Below are 22865 nucleotides of genomic sequence, written 5' to 3'. Positions count from 1 at the left end.
ATACACTTTTTATATTCTAATCTAGGCAGATAAAACTGTCCCAAATATATCAAAATAAATTGTAAATGTAATTCGGACTATATACAAGTTAAATTAGAAATAATTATCATATTATAGACATGGAAGCAGATTAAAGTTAAAATTGATTTTTTCCCGAAGAACAAAATTTGACAGTATTAGGCATGAAAGCTATTATTTTATTATTTTTCCACCTTTCCACACCATTGAAAAAATAATCAGTTCCACTAGCAGCTGAACATTTCATTAAAAATACTATTTCAATTGCTTAATTACCTATATCCAATAAATATATATAAACTCAATAGTACTAAACAAAGAAATAAACTTTTCACGCGATTTACAACAAATTATTGTTCTTCATTTAAATACTCTTTGTTTAAAAGTGCAGATCTGAAGCCAAAAATAAAATACCTACATTGACGTGTTCACAAAAACCGTTTTATTACAACACAAAGACACAATTTCTATAAAATATAAAAGAGAAGCTTATTTGAAATCAGTCGTAAATTACAAGTCATCAAGCCAAATAAACATGTAAATAGTTGATTTGAATGAAAAGTTAGTATTTTATTCATAAAGAGTAATTATAGTTAAATAACAATTAAATTTACCTATAATCGAATTAATAATCACTGTTCTCTTGTTTGGTCACTTATTAGCACGATTCTAGTGAAAACGTATGAAATATTCACACACAATTGAACGCGTCTCAGCCGGCGTCCAAACACCCGCGTTGTCGCCTTCTAACTGACAACGAAACGAAAATAGCTGAGAACTGAGAAAACATGGGGCGCAAAATATGTTTCCAGATGTTTGGAAAACAAACATTGTTCAGAACATTTAATCTGACAATGTCACAAAGATTGTAGCTAAACTATAGGAAAACGATGTGTTGATAGTTTTCTGACAAGGTTTTTTCGAAAGACCAATATGTATTTTAGTATCGAGTTTGTGAAATTGAAAAACATAAATATTATAACTGGGATAATGGGAGGCGGATGTATCTCGATGTTTGGTGATTATTCATTACATTATTTTAGACAATGTTATATATAAAGTTGTAGTGATAAACACAATTTTAGCAAAAAGATGCGTTAATGTTTATTTTTTAACAAAATATATTTTTCTTACTGGTTTATAAAGTCGAACAATAAAAATAAAATAAAAAAAATGGGATGCAGAATATGTAACAAACGAAAAACAAACAATAAATAAATATAATTCAGAACATTTAATTTGACAGTTGCTACAAAGATTGCATAAAAACTATGACAAAATAACGCATTGATGAATGAAAACAAAGAAAATTTAGTTCTCGGTTTATTCGGTGTATTAGGTGAGACAAAAAATATTTACATAATAATGATAGTAGCTGCTTCTTTTACAGTTTTATGTTCGTCTCAGTAGCCACTACTTATTGCTACACTATCGTGGAATCTGATACAAGATAATTTTTGTATTAGAAATTGCATATGGATTGGTAATACAAAAATAAAACAGACACAGTGTATTTCGTTATACCATAAAAATAGTTTTATTAATATCTATGCCTTGATAACCATTTTTTATTGGGTATCAATTTGTTTTATTTTCTATCTTAAAATAATTACGAGTAATAATATTATATTTCACATACGTCACCTACTAAAATAGTTTCATAATTCTAATCATAATTATTACTTAAATTAATATTTTCTAAAAAATAATTGATATAGAGGGGTTAATATCTGATACTTTACCAAATACCTAACAAAGCTTTTAAACATTTGTATTGTTTGTATAATCACATTTGATAGATAAAAATTTACTCGGAAATGCTATTATAATGAAATGAAATATAAGTGTTATAATAAAAGGTGTGTAGCAAAGTTTTTCATCCGATGACGCAAATTATTGCACTCAGTAAACCGTCAGAAGCAGGTACAGTGTTGTGGAGGGCTTTGGCATAAAAACAAGGTCGAGTAGGCTATTCGACACACCTCTCACTTATATATCCAAAATCTCTATAATAAAATTACCTGTATTCAAATTAAAAATGTAGTGCACATAAACAATGTGTTCAAGATTTTTTCTAATCTTAAACGAGTTAGCTAGACGAATTAGTCGTTGTAGTCTTAATGATCAAACGATATAATTATAGCTAACTAAATGCATATTAACTAAAATGTTAATTAAAACTCACCTATAGTGGTTTATTATCTGATTATCTGGTATAAATTTAATGTAATGTATCACGTTAATTAAAATTTTTAACATTATGAACTTCTTTTTAAAGACAATATGATAATTCTATGTTCTTTATGATGTGAAATTTAAGATTGGGATGAAAAGTAGATAAATAGTAATAAGAAATGTTTAATCTGTGTAAATCCAAACAGTAACAAATACATGAATGTCTTTACAAAGTTTGTTACATATTTAAAATATTAGTAGATTATACGTATGTGTATAAGATTTTATAACGAAAATTATCAGCTGTGCTAAAAATATGTATGATTGATTTGAGAATGTGGACCATTATGCGATGGGCTAACTGATTTTGTTTCTAACTTATCTATCATCCCTCACTTATACCACGTCAGCGTAAAGCAACAGCGCATGAGGGATTAACGTTCCATTTTCATTAATTTATCAAAAATATCAAAGGAATTCAATTCAAAACAATCAAAAACTGCCATCATTCATGAGATACATATACAGTGAAATACGGATTTAACCTGTTGATTGATGTTCTTCAAAAAAATCAAGTTTATATAAAATATAAACCTAATAGACAATGATGTATTATTACAACTGGTTTGAAATATAGTTCAATATATAATTCTATATTATTGGATTCTTAAATAAAATATACCTAATAAATGTAAGTTGAGATTGTCGTCTAACAACACAATACAAGAGGTTTTGTTATTAGATCATTTATAAAACTATATCATTATCATTACCTTCCTATTCTCATTTCAATTATCTATTTGAGGTCGGCGTAATATGTTTTTCTCTTTCATTCTTCTCAATTCGTATTTTTATTATTTTTATTCGTATTTCTGCATTTTTCCCATTTTGGCAATATCATCTTTCATACAATTCATTTATGTCTTTTTAGGTTTTCTTTTACCGCTATAGCCATCCACATTAATACTTAATACCTTTATTGAAATATGCTTTTAATACCTGCATGCATTACACGTTCTTATCAGGACAGACGGTTACTTCATAACTTTTCTATCACTGGCGCTTTCATACTTCCTACCATATACTCATTCTTTATTTAGTTCCTTCTTGTCACATCATACATCCACCTGAATATTTGCATATGAGCCACATGCAGTCGCCTTTCATTCGTCACTTTTGCTGGCAAGCACTCCGATCCGTATAAGACAGCAGGGCAGATTACGCTTTGTCTGAGATTCTTGTATTTAGATAATATTGGTAATTTTCCATTAAAATACTTAATAATTTTACCTCATAAGGAGTTCCTTACGAGGTAAAATTATAATTATAGGGCCAATATGGGAGAAATGTAAGATTTTCACTATAAATTATATCAATTTATAGTTATAATAAGAAACCTATTCTTTGGATATTTATACTACCTTATAAAATATATCTTAAATGTAGTAAATAAATGCGTATTTTCAAAATAATCTATATATTTAAAGGCAATATAAAATAAATATATCTACGTTGCATTTCGATAAAATTCGCTTTTTTTACGATACCTATAAATCCTTAAAATGTGTCATATTTCATATCAAATGAAGAAATTCGGTGTACCGTCACAAATACTGTCACAAATGGCACAGATACCATAATATTTTATTTGAGAGTGTACATAAAAACTTAATCTAACTGAAACCATAAAAACGTAACTTGTGTATTATAAATGTGAAAGTGTGCGTTTGTTGTTAAAGGTAAGTTTATTGTTAGCTCAAACAATGCTCATGCTCATATTTTGGGATATACCAAATATTTGGAATGGAGATGGACATAGGCTATTTTTTATATAATATATCGTGTTAATTAAAACGAAGTTGTAGGTAAAAATAACTAACTGTAAATAGTAATGCAAATAAAATTAGGTTCTTCGTTTGGGTTATATTTTTAGATTTTTATAAAAAATAAAAAAAAGTTACAACATTTTTAGTGGCTTCATATTCTATGATTGACGTTTTAATTTATTATTCTTTTCTAATTAAATAAATTGTTTAATCAATTATGAAAATCGAGAGGTAAAGCTTAAGTATTTTATATAGTATTAAATTGTTAACTTGAAATATAGTTTTATAATTAAAATTAAAATAAAACTAATACACTTAACAATTATTTATAAATATTAATTATTATATATTACAAATTCAAGCAATAGTTAATCATTACTCCTTAAGTCAATTGCTGATGTTAAGGAGAATTAGTTAGTAGTCACCTCCCTTATGGGTAAGAAATATGTTTGGCAATAGCTAATGGCTGATATGTAGATGACGATGATAAATCACGTGCACTGTGCCATAATATATAACTTAAGATTTATTTTTTATTAGTAATAAACAGAGAACTTATTACGTTATTGTAGGTATAACGATTTGCTAATACAGATATGTTCAATGGAATATTTTATCGTGCAATACAATATGGAGTCATGATGTCATAATAATCACGAATCACAATAATAACGAGTTTATTTGCAAATAAGTCTTATAAAGTCAGGACAAACAGAAGTGTCAACTAGTATCTTTTAATACCTAGTTGTATTGAAATTTCAAAATTATGTACGAACCTGTATGAGAACAGAGTAGACAGAAATTTATAATAATGAAAGTAAATGTTGGTTTTTGTATCATACATGAGTGTCCACAAGGTTTTAAATAAAATATTCAATTATTAAAGACAGTATTCATAACATTCTCGATTCTATTATATATGTAAATTAAATTATCTTTGTCAGTGGTATTACTAGTATTTGGAGATTATAGCTCTAATATAAATTCTGTATTATTTATGCAAACATAATTAATTACGAGTATGTACATAGTTATGTTTATTTGCAGTATTTAGATAATATAACTCATCCTAGCTGACGAAATAGATGTTTTTGTTCGGTTCAAATTATACTTATTTTTGTATAAATTTTAATTGGACTCTTCTATAGGAACAATAAAAAATTATCTAACTGGATCGGACCAGCCTTTCTCAAATCTTATGTAACCGAACAAGATTTTATTTTTATGTATACGTATAGATATTAAATTCTTTTCTTCATTGCACAATTTCCCGTCCCCGATAATATACCTCGAAGACGGTAATCTGTATCTCAAAGGCGGAAGCCAATGGAATGAAGAGGTATCTACGTAAATAGTGCGTGTACGATGTAACGATAATATTACAAGTATTTGAGCATGTATGTGTACTATATTGAAGGGATCTCCAAATTACACCCACACCGTTTTTGAGAGACTTAAACAAATATCCTATAGATTAACGGATGTAACCTTTTTAAAGGTAGTCAGAAAAAGTTTTAGACTGTTATTATTGTGGTGAACGTAACACTTGTGAAGCCCACATTTCATCAAACGTATTAGAATCGAATGAAAATAATTCATATTAAATTTTGGGAAAAAAGTTGTTTTTTTTTTCATAATAATTATAAACACGAAATTGCGCCACCTATAACACTTTAAATTCAAAATAACTATGTTAAAGATTTCTGTGGTATTTTGTTTTCAGACCGAAATAGCACGGCATGGCAGATCCGGTCACTGGTATAATTACGCTATTAGATATTAATTAAACCCTGCCACCATAATTAATCTATGTCTGGCCTGACTCACACTTTACGAACTTAATATAGGTGCTGTAAGCGTCAACACCATACTTATGGCATGATGCCTATGTCACGTGACGTCATTTGTACAGGTCAAAGTAACTTTCTGTGAGATAGATATATAGATATATATTATTGTTTCCTCTCAAAGATTACATTGGGTACCTCTGTCCCATTCGTGTTTCAATCGTGAGGCAGCTGTGTTTGTATGGCTGTGTTTCGGTTTGAAGGGTGGAATATGGTGTGAATTTACTGGGTACAGAGAAATAACACCTGAGTCCTCAGGAATGGCAACGCATGGGGGGTATCATGAGCGAAACAGTATACTCTGTTATGTCCATGGTACTGCTTATGTCTATAGGCGACACGGTTACCACTTTCCATCAGGTGTGCCGTCAGCGTTGTATATATAAAAAAAAAAAACAGTAGACGGACTTATCGCAAAGAGCGATCTCTTTCAGACGAATGGATTTTCTTTGAATGGAGAAGAGAATTTAAAAACAGTTTGACATTTTTTTTTAAATGAAATGAAATAATGTGACTATAAAATACACATTTTAATTTAAGGATATATACTTAAAAAATCCATATAATACATATACATAAAAATTCATACACAAATGAATATACATAGATTTGTAGATAAAAATATCAAAATTAAAAGAATGTGTGCAAATAATAGATACAAAATACAAATATGTTAACTTACTCAAATTAAAATCGTTAAGTTTTGTTTTAAAACTAGTTCAATATTCTATATTTCGTATAGAGGTAGGCAATTCCGTAGTCGAACAACTTTCACAGTAAATGATTTGTCATAGAAACTTCTGAAATGTACTAATTGTCTTCAGCTGGAGGCTCCCAGACGACTTCGGATTAAGAGAATTAATGAATCATAAGATATACCTACAGAATAAATAGAGAAAAATACTTAATTCGGTCTTATTAAAAGCTGGAGTAGAATTAAAAGCTTATCCTTTGACTTATTAAACGTGTCTTTGTTCGCTTGAATTACTCAGGTTGTGATCCGACTTTTTATTGCTTAGGTATTCCGTAACAATTTTGGTGCAACGTATGTCAACGGTATACAATTGCTGGGCACCAGAGGAAGATGAATGATGAAGATGAAGATCATGAAATGTAGGAAGGAATACAGGTCAGTTAGTCCATCGTGACGAATTCAAGAGGAATTGAGGAATTGACAAGAGGAACAACAATGACTTCCAGGAAGGAGAGACCTTATAGGATTCCTCCTCCATGTCCGTAACTAATAAGCTCTGATAATGTATTCCGACATGTGAAGATGACACTTTGAAATATGAATCTAATTAATTAATGGTGAAAGCAAGCGACGATAGAAAACTCTAAACTTTAATTCATGGCTAATAATAGGAAATTCAATTTGTCATTATGTAATCGATTATTTAGTTGATTACAAATATAAGAAAAACTATGATAAATTACTATATTACTACATCTACTTGCTATTCCTAAATTTGAGCTTAAAAAGGGGGAATAATTTTTACGTGTATCTTACGCACTATTTCACCTATTCTGAATTGAACATGCATCTTTTTGCAATAGAAAATGTAGGTACTAAGTACCCACGAATTAGTCTCAAACTGTTACGATTGATTTGTTTTGTTAGAAAATATTAAATTATTGTTAACAAGTTAGTAAATGATTCATAAATTTGCCTACTTCTCATTATCATTTTGTGCATGCGTATGCTAAATGATTCACAAAGGTATTTACTTTTCATTGTCACTTTGTATATTATGCAAAACTGTGGAAGTTGTTAGAGAATTTTTTAAATTGTCTATTTTTTCTGAACGTAACCATCCTAACTAACCAATTTAGTTGCGTGCTAAGCGCCGGATGAAAATATAAGCACTATCACAGATGATGTAAGTAATCGATACTACTTTCATATATATGTTTCGTATATACTTCTATTATTACGTATACTTTTGTATATATCACATATACGTAATAATTAAAAATATTGTATGTGTGTGTATACAAATTTTATTCCAAAAAGTAATCTTACTGACATTATAAAATTGTAACTAAACGATGTATGTACATGTGAGATAATAATAAAATTTAATATAAGAGGTCTTGATGTAATAGAAGTTAACACAATATTTTTTAAAAAACTTCATTTATATGTTTCTTTCTGCATCACCCAAAAACTACCATATGAATGAATTGAATGCGATTTTCCCAGTTGTGTTTCTGAAGGTGTAACTTAAAACTGGTGTATGTTTTGTCGTGATATGATATTTAAAATTATTCTATTTCATTGATTTTCTTACTTCTGAAATGATGACACGTAAGAAGTAGAAGACAAAAAGCTCAGTGTAACTGTAATTTCCTTTTTATTTATTATTCATTATAACTATAACTTCATTTAAAAAAATTGTTTCTGTATTATTTTATTTTTATATCACTGAGATGGCCAACAAGCGAACTGCCACATTATGGTAAACGGTTATTATAGCCTATGAACGCCTGGAATACCTTTTTGAAAAATTTAGACAATCCATAACCTGACCTTTAGCTACATGTAGAAAGGCTCTCCTGTTTTAATTTAATCATTTTACTTTTTTTACAGAGCAAACAGATTATATTGTTGATAAATATTGCATAATACAAAGTACTCGTATTTCGTAAACACTTAATTATATAGAAAAATAAGAAACTTGATCCGAACTTCGAAACTTTAAATTGGTGAGCGTATAAACGAAAGATAACCGAAAATAAATAAGAAAGTAATTAAAGGGAGCGCGGAATTAACGATTTTTGTTGTTAAAAGATTTAATAAAATTTGTAAAACAGTGTAACGATGGATTATGAAAGAAGTAATAGAATAGTGTATGGTGTTTATGGAACTTAATATATCATCATTATCATAGCAACTTTTAACTGTCCACTGATGAACATAATCATTTTACTTTTTTTACAGTAGTTGCCATGATTATATTGAATTGACAAAAAAAAAAATGTTTTAAGAGGGACGCTACTGTCTGTTTTCGCCCTTCCTTAATTATATGACAAATACGGGAAAGGAAGGGGTAGCCTATTGTATGTCGGGACCCACATGGCCATATGTATAAATAAAACTTTAGAACTACGTAAGTTCATATCGAAATTATAGTCAATGCTATCGAAATATTATAGGTATATTTTTTATATGTGATAAGTATCACAGCTGTAGTCCGTAACCAAGTTATTTTTTTTTATAAGGTCTAAAAATATTTGAAATTTCTTTCTTTCTTTCCAGTTCTTCAATTTTTTGTACTATTAATGTCACTGAAAAGTACAATATATGTTCTATCACCTTATATACCTAAATCACTTTTAGTTTGATTTGCCTTTAGTTGGCGATAGAATATATATGAATATATCTCTATAGGTAGGTATACCCGATTGAAACAAAGTTATTACATTATTATAATAATAAAATAATAATTATTATGTACAAATGAGATTTGTCACAATTGTATAAAGTTCAAGGTGATTAGGAGTAATGTGAACAAAACAATATATAATATATGAATCTCATTTTGTAAACAATTGTAATAGGTATTGTTTAAATATTTTAAAATGTGATAAAATATATGATAAACGTGGGTAAAGATAAATACAAGTATACCTATAATTAAACTCCATGTAAGTGTGTAGTGTAGTGTAAAAAAATGTCGTTATGTAATACGAATGCACTTTAAATACTTTGTAAATAATCATTTGCTCTATAGGAATGTGCTCGTATGCAATAACTAATCAAAGACCCGTTAATGTTATTCGAGCAAATGTACTGTCCTCATTCCGATACTTGCTGCGTTAGTTCGTATGACGGCCAACCTGCCTGCCCTAGGTTGACTGGTAAATAGCGTCGAGGTCAGGGTTACCATCTTATAAATAAGTGAAAAATTATGTTGTTCTATAAAACTTTTTTTTATAATTTGTTTTTAGGTTTTCAATTTGCCTACATTTTTTGTCTGCTATTTGAAATCTTTATCAATTTTGTACCAATTTTATAATTCTTATTGCATATGACAGAATGTGTTTCCTCGTTAGGTATACATGGGATCATTAATGTGTGTATGCATATAGGTATTCATTATAAGTATATACAACGGAATGAATTGAATACAATTTTTTTTTATATTAAATCTGATATTATTAATGTATGTTACCATCATATTTAATATAAAAAAAAAAACTGTATCCAAATTACACACCATATTCTGAATTTAGCTACAATTATATGTTTACAAATAAATTACAACAATATTTGTAGCATAGTGTAATTCCCTCTATATTATCTTGTCCCTTTAATAAATAAAAACCATTTTTAAGCTTATTTTTTTTATTTGTTTATTACAAAGTTTTATTACAATGGAAATTTATAAATTAACATAAACTGTACCCAGTTTTTCGTTGTTTGAGGAATCGCTAAGCAATTACAAGTAAATTAAAATTTTGGACCGAAGAAAATAAAAATATTAATTGAATTATTTTAGGTGTACAGACAACGATGCTTTATAAAGGTTCCTTTATATCATTTTGGTACAGAAGCCTAAAAACCCTCAAATAACTTTGAATTTCAATTAATAAGTTTTAAAATAAATTATTATATTAATAAAATAGATTCAATTTAAGATATTATAACTGATGGCAACCCTAATTAAAAGTACCTACAATTTATAAAATAATTGACGAAAATGAAATTTGTTACCTACTAGATGCTTGCCATCAGTGCTGGTTCTATTTGATGTTATATTGTAAACATTTAAATCAAATTACGCAGACGATATTACTTTTGAGTACTTAAGATAGAGTTACGTTTTACTTACACCATATTAATTACTTAAAGTGTGGCAGATATGATAGTACAGATGCTAAATTTATATGCTGTATTTTTATTGTATACAGATTTTAGATTGATTATTGGATACGTTATCAACGAAAACATTCTTTATCCAGTTAAGAATTTTTATACTCAGTTTGCTATGTAAAATGGATTTAACGTGAAGATAAATAACAAGATGCCTCTAAGCCTTTGTTTAATAATAATAATAATATTTATTAGGTCAAAAAATACATGTTTCAATTTTACATTTGTTCCCAAAACTTCACACTAGGATTCCCTGTGTCATGAAGTCTTGGGCCCTCTTCTACTTACAAAACTTATTAACTAATATATAAACTTTAGATACATAAATAATTTAGATTTATACACATTTTTACATATATATTTTGTCACATATATATATACACATACACACATGCATATACATACACATATACACATACATACATACCATACACATTTACACATAAATTTAATGGTAATACATAAAAAATAAAACTTAAAGGAACGTATAACATCGGTAAGTACTTTGTTTGAAATAGATATATAAATTAGTTGTCAAGTGTAGCTAGAATTGTTATTACGAATTATTATTATTTCAGGTCGGCATAGTAAATTTTTTAAAGATTTAAAAAGAGGAAGAGGTTCCCAATTTTGACTATTTTTTGTTTCTTCTCTGTGTTATATGTTTGTTACTAATGTAATATTTCTACTCGAAATAATTATGCAGATAAATATATAGAATTTACATTCATATTTTTGTGTCTATTCAATATTAATTTTATCACTATTAAAGTCGCTGTACTTCTTTTGATAAATATTGATACTTTCTTGTGAATATTGCTTCTTATAGTTCCGTAATTAGACAAAACTATCCGACTGGATAGTAATCCAGTTGAAAGGTTTTGCTGAGTTATGAAACTTCCCCAATATTGTATTCCCTTAGAGATTAGGGTGGCTCTTATGTGATCTAATTAAAAGTTAATTCATAAGGTCGCCCTAACAGATAGATTGTTATACTTTTCATGACAGATAGAATATTGTACTGGAATAAATATTTATATCATTACAAATATAAGATCTGAGTCAGATAGATTTTTACATATATATTATTGGAGGTTTAATGCGTTTTGAAATTTGGTATACACGTAGTATTCGAGACAAAGAACATATGTTTTTTTTATATTTCGATCAATCGATGCAATATACTGGTTCGTGAATCAAAACTAGTATATATATATATGAGTACATGTATATCCATCATTTATTTAATTTTTACGCGGAACCCTTATAGCCCATAAGGGGCTTTGTGTGGAAATAAAGTAACGTCCCATAAGTTACGGGTACTGAGTGCTAATGGATTCTATACTTAAATATAAATGCATACATACTTATATTGAAACATAGTAATTTTTTATAAACTGATCTTTTCTGTGGAAACTCGAAAACTATTTCTTAGATACGTAAGGTAAACAGGAGTAAGAAAAAAATGTTAATACTACATGTAACATAAAATTTCGAATGTCTTATACTTAATATGGCCATGTAATCCCGGCATAGGAAAGGTCACCCCTTCCTTTACTTGGGTGTGACTAAGGGAATTTAATAGTAGAGGGATGAGCAGTAGCGTCCATCTTAAAACATCTCTAAAAGCCTAACTGCAGCTGCCCATACGCCTGCCAATCGTAGCAACTACTAGCAAAATTCCCCTTATGGAGAAGATTTATGTTCAGCATTGGACAGTTAACGGCTGAAATAGAAAATGAAATACATTTTTTTTTTATAAGTGAAAATGGTATGGTAGCCTCCTGCGCTAACGGTATGGGAGCACCAGTGAAGGGTGATTGAGAATGATTAGCCCATCATGATGAATTCATCAGGAATTAACCATGTTAACGCGAGGAGGTCGACCTGATATATGGAAAATGATTACTATAAATACATTATTAGCACGTAGTAACCACCTTATATCAGATAATGCTAGTTTAGTAAAAGAGGTTTTTTATTTTTCACCCCGTGTTTCTTTGGGACACTTCATTCAAACCTATTATCTTATTAGGTCTATTGCCAGTCTGTTATTCTGTATTGCCAGTATGCTATTCGTTACTTTAGTAATATGTAAAAAAAAAAGATCGAATCATCGAAGAAGTCGTTGTGAATTTGATTTTTTGTTTACTCTCTAATTATCTATATTAGTTTGAAGTTGTTGGCATTGAATATGTCATTAAAATGAAATTAGTGGGTTGTGTGATGACATAAAAAGTCGTAGACAAATACCATGCTCCTACTCAACATCTATTATATATATATATATATATATATATATATATATATATATATATATAATATAATATATATATATATAATATAATATTCAAATTCATTTAACTACTATAAATTTGCATCAATGTGTTCTAAATAAATGTAATAATAAAATAAAATAATTAGGTGTTAAATATTATTATTACAAATTTACCTATTGGAGGCATCAATCAATACACAAGCTAGATGAAGACATGACAACACTGAATTTCAACCACAATTCGGTATTTACAACATTAATAAAATTAGTCAAAAGTAAGAATGTAAAAAAAGAAAAAAACTATCAGCTTACAACAATACCATTTTAGAATCTTTACATAATTAAAAAAGAATCGTAATTGTAAAAAAAGTTTAAATTTTTTTTTTTCTATTCCATTATCGATGTTCTCTTTAATTATGCGTTACCATTGTCAAGATTATAATTTATTATTAAAGTATTCGTCACTATTATAATACGTTTCATTTAAAAGTAACTATTTTAGCTCTTTGTCAAACTTATTGTCCTGGAAGGCTTTTTCAAAGTTTATAACCGTCTACCAAATTCACTAAGAATTTGGCAGGTAGTTATAAACTTTGATGGCCACGTAGTACGAACCATTTTCGTAAAGCGTAAGATGTGTTGAGGGCAAGATTGAATTATTTACGCGGCGTGAGTTATATCGACTTGGCATATCGCCAAATTTTTTTTTATACATCGTTTGCTTCCTTACAAATCAGCACAACTCAAAAATATATTTATACAAGTTATCGTAAGTATTAATAATTTTTAGGTTGACTATTTCTGTATACTGTATATAAAGATGATGTTTAAAGAAATATATAAAGGACCTAAATAAGAGTAATAGAAGCGAAAACAATAATTTTTAGAATGTTTTCCTGTTTGTCTGTCTGTATAATTTTTTTGGCAACACGTAATTTACTACACCAAATTGAATGCAGTATTTACGGTTGTATTTCTGAAGATGAAACTAAAAATTGGATATATATTTCATTTTATATGTCATAAAATGTGTTCCATTTTATTAGCTTTCTTTTTGTAGGATAAAGTAGCGTAATATTTATATTAAATGTAGCGAAGCAATGAATTGCCTTGGCATGGTCATGTCATGCACGGGAATGAAAATCATATTTTAAAGAAGGTTTTAAATATGAACGTAGACGTATGTAAAAAAAGGGACGATCGAAGAAAAGCTGGATAGATTGTGTGAAAGATTGTGCATGAAAGGGTAGTGAGCCCCGGAAAGATGACAGATATAGATTTCTAAAAGAGGAAAATATATTGCGTCGACCCCTAAATCAACGAGAAAATGAAAAGGAATGATAATAAATTATATCTCATTTGTTACCACTGTTGACAAATAAAATTATTTTGAGTGACCATTGTAAGCTCACCCTCTGCCACGCTAGATTTGTTAAATTCGTCAGTGTCTTTGCATCTTTGTGTGTTACATGCTTGATTAATTTATCTGAATACAGCATGTAAAAATGTGTACGAGCAGTAGTCGACCAACTGAACAATTCAATAAAATACACCAGTTAATTTTCTTAGGGTTGGTACAGTTATATGTAAATTTAATACATATTTGTAATAGTGTAATACCTAGAGTTTTAAATTGCAACAGAACAATATATGGTACTCATACTTAAAAATTTTCAAGTTAATTTATTGAAGAATACAAACTATTTGTGAGAGTAACCCTAAAGAGCTTTATTAGCAAACTAGCTGACGTTTTCTTCGTTCGTTAATCCAAATGGCTATTTTTTAAATTTTTATATTTTTTATATTACTGTTTCAAAATATGAGAAATTGGTCTAGTTCTAAGAACAATGCTAGTTGGATAGCATTTAATTTTTTTTTATGAAGTTCGGTAAAACATTATTAGAAGAAGACACTATTTAAAAAATCTATTTGTTAACTAATTTCTAATCTTGAACATTTTATAAATATATTAGTATATCTTTGTAAATTACTATCATCTTTTTTGTCGGAGGTTTCAATCTGGTAGACGATAAAGTTTTGAGCAATAATTAAATTTCCTCCCGTCTTATAATCAATCTTAATTTTAGTTGTAAAACAGCGTCAAGCATGTCTTATTATTTTGGATTCCAAAATGTTTGCTAAACAAGCATATATCAGCTTGTCTTTTTTCTTACCTCGTGATATAAAAAATCTAAAATTCAATACAAAAGTTCCTTCTTTGTGCGATATTTCTATTTGGTTCAACCCTATCGTAATGTTCGTTGTCGAGTGGTAAGTAATACGATTATTGGCGGGTGATTGGTTGCTCACTCTTCTTGTACTATCTTGGATAAATTGTTAACGAAGCTTAAATAAACAAAATCATATTGAAAACATGTCTTCATTTAATGTCTATTAGCTGTTTTTTTGCGGTTTTGCTCAAATGAATCGGTATTTAAAGTAACTTATGTGTTTATTTAGAATATAACATATCTCTGTACCAAATTTCATTCAAATCTGTTTGGCCGTTTAAGCGTAATTGAGCAATAAATATACATACACCCAAACATCTTTATTAACTTTCATATTGATAATGTTACTTCTTATTAATATTATAATAAACAACCTAACCCAAACAATCTAAACTATCATAGTTAATTCCTGATGAATTCATCATGATGGGCTAACTGGCCTGTTTTCATTCTCATCTATCACCTATCACCCTTCACTGATGCTCCGCCAGCGTATCCCATTAGCGCAGGCGGAGTTACCATACCATTTTCACCTATCAAAAAAAAAAAAAACCCAAACAATCTATTGTTTTGGTTGGATTGTTTATTTTTTTGTGGTTATAAAAATATCAAAAAACGTAAATTAAAGACAGAAAAAGAGATATCAAGGTATTTTAGTTTGTATGGTATGTGATGGATCTAAAGTAATTTAGCATAACATAAATCATTATTATTACTACTATTAGTGAACAACGGATTATAACTTGTTCATTTTACGAGTAGCTAAAGTTTTATTCTACCGTACCGTAATTAGATGCTATAGCCTTATTTATTAGATATTATAGTACTTTGAAATAACGAAGAACCTCCAAAATATTAAGACAACTGCTCTATTCTTTAATTTGTATAATTTAAAAACCCGTATTCAAAATTATTTACGTACTTAAAATTAAGTTACTTATATAATGAAAGTTAATAAAAATCGTTGCTGTTCTATCCATTTCCTTTTTCTAGGTTTAACTACAGGGTGTAATGGAAATTGTTAGCGCTGCGTAAAATCAACCTCGCTTATTCATAAAAAACAGAGAGTTGTGGAGAAAGATGTTAAAATAATTATTGAACTTTTTTACTCTAACAATTAGTTATTAAGAAAAAATATTAAATATATTAGATACTAACAATACTGTATATATATTAGGAATATGGAAATAAATAAAAGGCTTTATTATTATTATTATTCATAAAAAATCAAATCTATTATAAACTGTTAAAATAATTATTGAACTTTTTTCTCTTTCTTTCACACTTTTATATATATATATATATATATATATATATATATATATATATATATATATATATATATATATATATATATATATATATATATATATATATATATATATATATATATATATATAATTAAATATTATATTCGTATTAATATAAAACCGACAATGTTGTCTAGTAGCTTTTGCTAGTCATGTTAACTAAATGTCGAGATTGGCGAAACAATGTGGTGGGCTGGGTCGTTGGGTTGTCTAAAACGTGATTACATATAAGAATGACAGGCCCATATGCCATTATTTTTTATACTAACAACCATTAATTACATACTAAAAATATTCAAGACTCTTTGTTATTTTGTTTATTCCATTGTTTTCAATAGGGAGTTTTAGTGTTCAGCAATAAAATTTTATAAATACTAATTTTACAAATAATAATTTGTGTAATGTGAAAGTTTATAAAGAGATTTAGACATTGGTATAAGATATCTTAGAATATATAATATTATATTATAGAGATATCTTAAAATATATTATAATTTATATACTGATATACTATCTATCTATCTTATAAACTGATATATGCGAGTAAATCTGCCAGGAGCAGATAGTCATACTTAAAAAAGTTTATTTAAACAGTCTTTATTTCTAGTCATTGTTGAATATAAGGGCATTTTTTCATTATGCACACGTAGAATGAATTAAACATCTTAATAAGTCGTATGTGTACACTATTTTTATGCTTCCAAACATAGGAGTTATAATTAATCATCGAAGTATAGATTATTTATTAATTAATCAATAAACAAAATTTACAATCGTCCCCGTATGTTGTTGGAAATCAGTATTACTCGCACAAGTAAAAATATCATGACGAAGTTTTTTTTGTAGATATACGAGTCTTTTTTTATCAATATCGTTAGTTTTACCCAAATATAATCTTTACTAAAAAAGGAAAAATTAGATAGTAAGGTTTTTCTTCGTGTAAGCCGTATACGTATTTACACTACATGTGTGTATTAAAGCGTGCAGTTTTAGGAGCTTTATTATGATAGGACTGAAATCCATTCCGAGGGTTGTCTATTGTCAGACTTGTCTGTCTGAGGAGATGAGGCAAAAATAAAGAAAACTATATCTTCGGACCAAATATCTCTTGTCTGTGCTAACTTTAAGCCGTTGTACCTATTATTTCTCTCCCTATTAAATATAAAATTTGGTAATTAGCTTGTTTATATACAGTATACGAGTAAAATTAAAGTTCGGGTTTGGATGGTGTTGGTACCGTGTGAGTGATGGTTGTGATGTTTTTGACATTAGAGTGTTCATGACTTGCTATGACTGTTTATCATCAGGCGGATCGAATACTCGTTATAGAAAATATTTAATACAACTTCTATATCTATGTATCACATTTATCCATCTCTCATATCCATTTGTTTCTAAATATTATATTATATAGAGATAATAATATGTAAGGCGAATTGTGTCCGTAAATGTATTATGAAGAAAGAAGTTTTGAAAATAAAAAAAATACATATATTTGTACTGAGTAATTAAGTGCTTATAAAACTGTAATATTTCTCCATAAAAACTAATAATAGCGACAAATTTTCTCAGAAAAATTTAAGTCCAATATAAGAAAAAAAAGTTCTAACAGATTGTGAGATTAAATCGTCAACGTTGGTAAGGGTTGGACCCTTACCAGCCGAGCGAAAAGTTTGAAATAATCAGGGGAATTTCCAGGAAATATTTTTTCTACAGCAAAAGAAGTGTCCAAGTTATAATACCGATTACGCTATGTGTACCTACACGTATTAATGCTTAATAGAGGTCTTTGTTAATTGAACCTTCATTTGTGAACAAGTCCTTTAAAAAGTATTTATTACATTATATTTTTACTACATACATACATATCTGTCACGCCTGTTTCCCATTAGGGTAGGCAGAAACAATGGAACGCCAAATGCTTCGATTCAAACAAACCTCTTTCGCTTCTTCCACATTCATCAATCTTTTCATACACGCTCGCCGGTTACGGGTACTTTTAATTATATATTTATTTATTTATTTTATATTTTTACTAATGAAACTAATATTGACTAGTACGCGCAGGAAGTCATAGGCATAGGTAATACAACATTAAAGGGGAGAAAGGATTGTTAGTTATGGGAAAAAGCTATTCTATTACACGTATCATCAACCATATTATAATTCTCCTTAAAAATTACTATAGACGTATTGTATATCATATATCCGGAGAACAGACAGAATAAGGAAATGTCTCCTGTGTTTTGTTTCCGCGTTTTGCGCAACATTTGTATTCACGACACAACACTATGACATGAGGTGCCACTATCTACATCTACATGCACATAGTACATCCTGTTGTACTGTTTGCGTGAATCTGTTTTATGTCTAGACAATCTTAGGTACTTACTCATGTTCGGAAGCGTATCTATACATCTATTCCTGTTATTTATATACATGGTTTATTTTAGATTCAACTCGAGCAAATTTAGAATTATGTCTATTGCTTTTAAATATAGGTAGTCAAAAAATTATTGCAGTAAAATAATGTAATAGTAGCGTTAGTAATAGTTCTAATTAATAGATAGATAGAGAAGTAGTAGTAGTTTGGTAGTTGGTTTTTAATAAATTCTATTTTTTTTTTGGTTATTTGAACAGAATTATTTTGTTTAATTTCGCTATTATTAGTATGTGTGTAATTGCAAACCCTCGAATACTGATCATTATTTTTTTTTACACAACTTAGAATGGCAAACAAGCTGACGGCCCACCTGATAGGAAATGGTAACCGTCGCCTATAGACATGAGCAGTACCATGGATATAACAGAGTATGTTTCGCCCATGATACCCCCCATGTGTTGCCATTCCTGAGGACTCAGGTGTTATTCCTCTGTACCCAGTAAATTCACGCCATATCCCACCCTTCAAACCGAAACACAACTATGCAAACATAGCTGCTTCACGGTTGAAACACGAATGGGACAGAGGTACCCAAGCAATCGACTTTTGCACAAAGTCTTATTATTTTGTATAAAGTATTATTATTGTTTGCACTGACACACATACTAATGTTAGCGGAATTGAACAAAATAATTTTATTCAAAAAACCAGTGATACGGACTTCCGCAAGATAAACACTTAGTTCAGTAAATTTTCTTTTTGATTGATTACTTAGTTATCAGTAAAATGATACATATGTTATATAGTAAAAAAGACTATATTAGCGAACTTGGCAAACTTGTCTTGTCTTATAAAAGATATTGAGGGTCACTTATCGAAAGAAAAACTATCATATCTTTCGAGTAAGAGTAAACAATAAACATTTATGAAATAGTATTAAAACCGGTTGATTGATTTTAGAGATTTGCATCATTGATCGGGATTATATTATATACGGTGTAGATACATTTAAAATTAGGTAGGTATTATTGTGTATATGCTTTTATTTAACTTGCATTAGTATAATATTTCCTTTAAAAATTTGCAATCTATTTTTTAAACACTCTCTAGTGTCCAATTAAACTGAAATTTATTATAATAATTTCTTTAGGCTATAATTTAAAGGCAATAAATTAAGACAGTAGGATTTAACAAAAGCATGTACCAACGAAAACATTTCAATTTATAATTATGTAAATGCGTTATCATTAAGTATTCATTATTTATTAGGCTATTAACCTATATATTGTATAATAAGAAAATAATCTTGATTGCTAATTAAAGCAATAATATAGGTATCTATATTAATGACGATTATGAAATAAATACCTAATCTACAAGGTTATTAAGATAATAAATCACTTTAATAAATGTATTTTAACTATTGTATTTTTGCTTTTGCGAACAAGTTCCCGCGTTGTTTCACTTTTTAAAATAAAACAAGCATAGTCACTAGGCCAAGGCGGCGTGACCGGCGTCTATAATTACCTATAATGATTTGTTAAAATATAACAAACAACAAGAAAAATTCGTTTGATGTTTTTGATGGAAGAATCATTAATAAATATCTAATCAAAGTTTTTGATTATCAATGTTTTTGTTACAGTGTAAGGTTTCCGTAAAGATAAATTATTCATTAATTAATTACAAAAAAAAAAATTCAGTCCCGTTTAATCAAAATTGATGGCAGTTGGTTATTTTGTATAAGATTTTAAAATATTATGATTATGAGATATTGTGAATGATGAACTGTCAAAATCTTTCAAAAAAAATGAAGATGATGATGATGCCTAATTTCAAATAACTGTAACCATGATAGAGTCGTCTGTCATTGGAGCATTATCATTTCCACTCATTTCCTTTAGAATATAGTATGCTTATTATATATATGTAGATATAGGTAGCTTGTACAGATTTACGTCTAGACACTTCCTAAGTACTTATGTAGGTAAGCGAGTGTACGTGCTATAACGAAAAGGTGTTGGTGTATGCAGTAGTGCAATATGCAATTACTAGGTAGATATATTCCGTTCCCAAATGTTTTATGTTAATGATCTGTTTTTTAATATTATACCTTAGCTTTGATACACAAAGATTTGATTCTTGCACAAAACAAACATTTTAATTATATATATGAATGGGTATGTCTGTTTGTCCGAACGTTTTCTAATTCCTATCTATTGTACAATTTTTTTATTATACCACAAAGGCGGCAAATAAGCATACAGACCGTCTGATTGTAAACGATCAGCCCGTCTGATTGTAGCCTATGGACGTCCGCAACACCAGGGGTGTCACGTGCGTGTTGCCGACCCTGAAGAAGTCTTAATATACCCTTTTTGAAAAATCCCATATTATATTTCTACTTAGTTTGCGACTAGATGACGCTACGTAATATATTGAAGCTATTTCTTTGTAATATCAATATAATATAGGTACAGTGGAATAAATAATTTGTAATAATCTGACACTACGATATAACCGCTAGGTTATTTATTAAATAATATGCCTTTGAGTGAGTAGAATGATAATATTAAGTAATTTAAATTAAATGTATACATTATGTAATTAAAATACAAACAGGTGTCTTTATAACGTGACTTAGAAACAGTTAAGCATTAATACACATGTCAATAATCTATAATTATTTATATATTTGTATTACACATTTTATACTAAAATATAATAAATATTACCTACCTAATTTTTTAAACAGCATCAATCAGTGAATCAATAGCACCTTTATTTTGGTTTAAACTATAATTCATTTGGCAAATTTTCAGATGTGTTCGCCAGTCACAATACGTATATGTTTATTGCACTTCATGTTTATTTAAAGTGAGGTTAGTTAAAAAAAGAAGTGTGAGGGAACGTATTATTTCGAATTGATTATATTAGGCCGTACTAGGTTATGTTTAGTGCATGCAGCGGCCGCGCGCGGCGCTACCTGCGACCGCCTGGGGGCAAGTGATGCGCGAAGGCGGGCGGCTCGGCATTCCTCACTGAACCCTACTGATCTTCTGAAACAACCCATTTCAAGCGTGAACATTATTATTTCTGTACGTATGAAAGAGACGGCGGTAATAAAGTCGAATCATATCGAATCAAACCGAGTGAGAGTTTACGCTAAAATAAATCGCAAGTCACAATTCGACTGTGGACACGTTTTTGCTCGTTAAAATTAGCATATTAATGGCAAGTATAGATTTAGTAATTATATTCACTGTTTTATGTATTAGAAAATCGTTTGTTTATCATCTTATATAAGATTGTTCCAAATTAGTGGTTGCGAAGTGTTCTTTAGATTAAATAAGTAAAATTAAGCACGTATTTATAATTTATTGTACCTTTTAAACTTTGTACTGTGTTATTTATAGTAATTTTGTTCTCGTAGTGCTATATCTGTCATTCTAATATATGTAGCTAATTTACATAAAACAAAAGTTATAAAAATACATTTGTAAATTGAGACATGCACTTTTAATAAATATGAAATAATTAATTATGTTAGGTAATTTGTTTAATAAACAGATTCGATATCAATTAATACTTAAAATTTAAACCATAAATCGATTAGGTATGTACGTATAAATATGACTTGTGAATTTAGAATTTTAAAAGTTATTACATTGGTCTACAATGGAAAAGTATTTAAAATAATTTTAACTAATATCTGAGTGTACCTAAATTGAATAAAAGTTGGCAATTCAAAGTTATTTATTATTTTAAATATTCAAGAAATTTGACATTTTTCAAATTTGAATTGATATTTTCGTATAGAGTATCTGAGATTTAATAAAAGACGCCACTATATATGAAAAATACTTCTTAAAATCAAAATTTGATACAATTATTACAATGAATCATAGTTGTGAATTGACT

At 28.6% G+C, this 22865-nt stretch overlaps 1 protein-coding gene across 2 annotated transcripts in view; it reads right to left on the bottom strand.

The window, feature by feature from the left end:
* Positions 1–21944, bottom strand: part of LOC113516666 (monocarboxylate transporter 12) — a 59471-nt gene extending 37527 nt beyond the window's left edge. The window contains exon 1 of one of the 2 annotated variants that reach the window (XM_052902601.1): positions 21684–21944. The gene's annotated coding sequence lies outside the window, so the exon portion shown is untranslated. Of the gene's footprint in view, positions 1–632; positions 791–21683 lie in introns of those variants that run through there. The other variant, XM_026901121.3, reaches the window with a different exon arrangement.
* Between the last annotated feature and the right edge of the window lie 921 nt (positions 21945–22865).

Source organism: Galleria mellonella, unplaced genomic scaffold (assembly GCF_026898425.1).
Source record: "Galleria mellonella isolate WM207_F2 unplaced genomic scaffold, CSIRO_AGI_GalMel_v1 utg93, whole genome shotgun sequence".
Lineage (NCBI taxonomy): Eukaryota > Metazoa > Arthropoda > Insecta > Lepidoptera > Pyralidae > Galleria > Galleria mellonella.
Note: the sequence above shows the minus strand (reverse complement) of the source record. Positions and strands in the feature narration are given on the sequence as shown.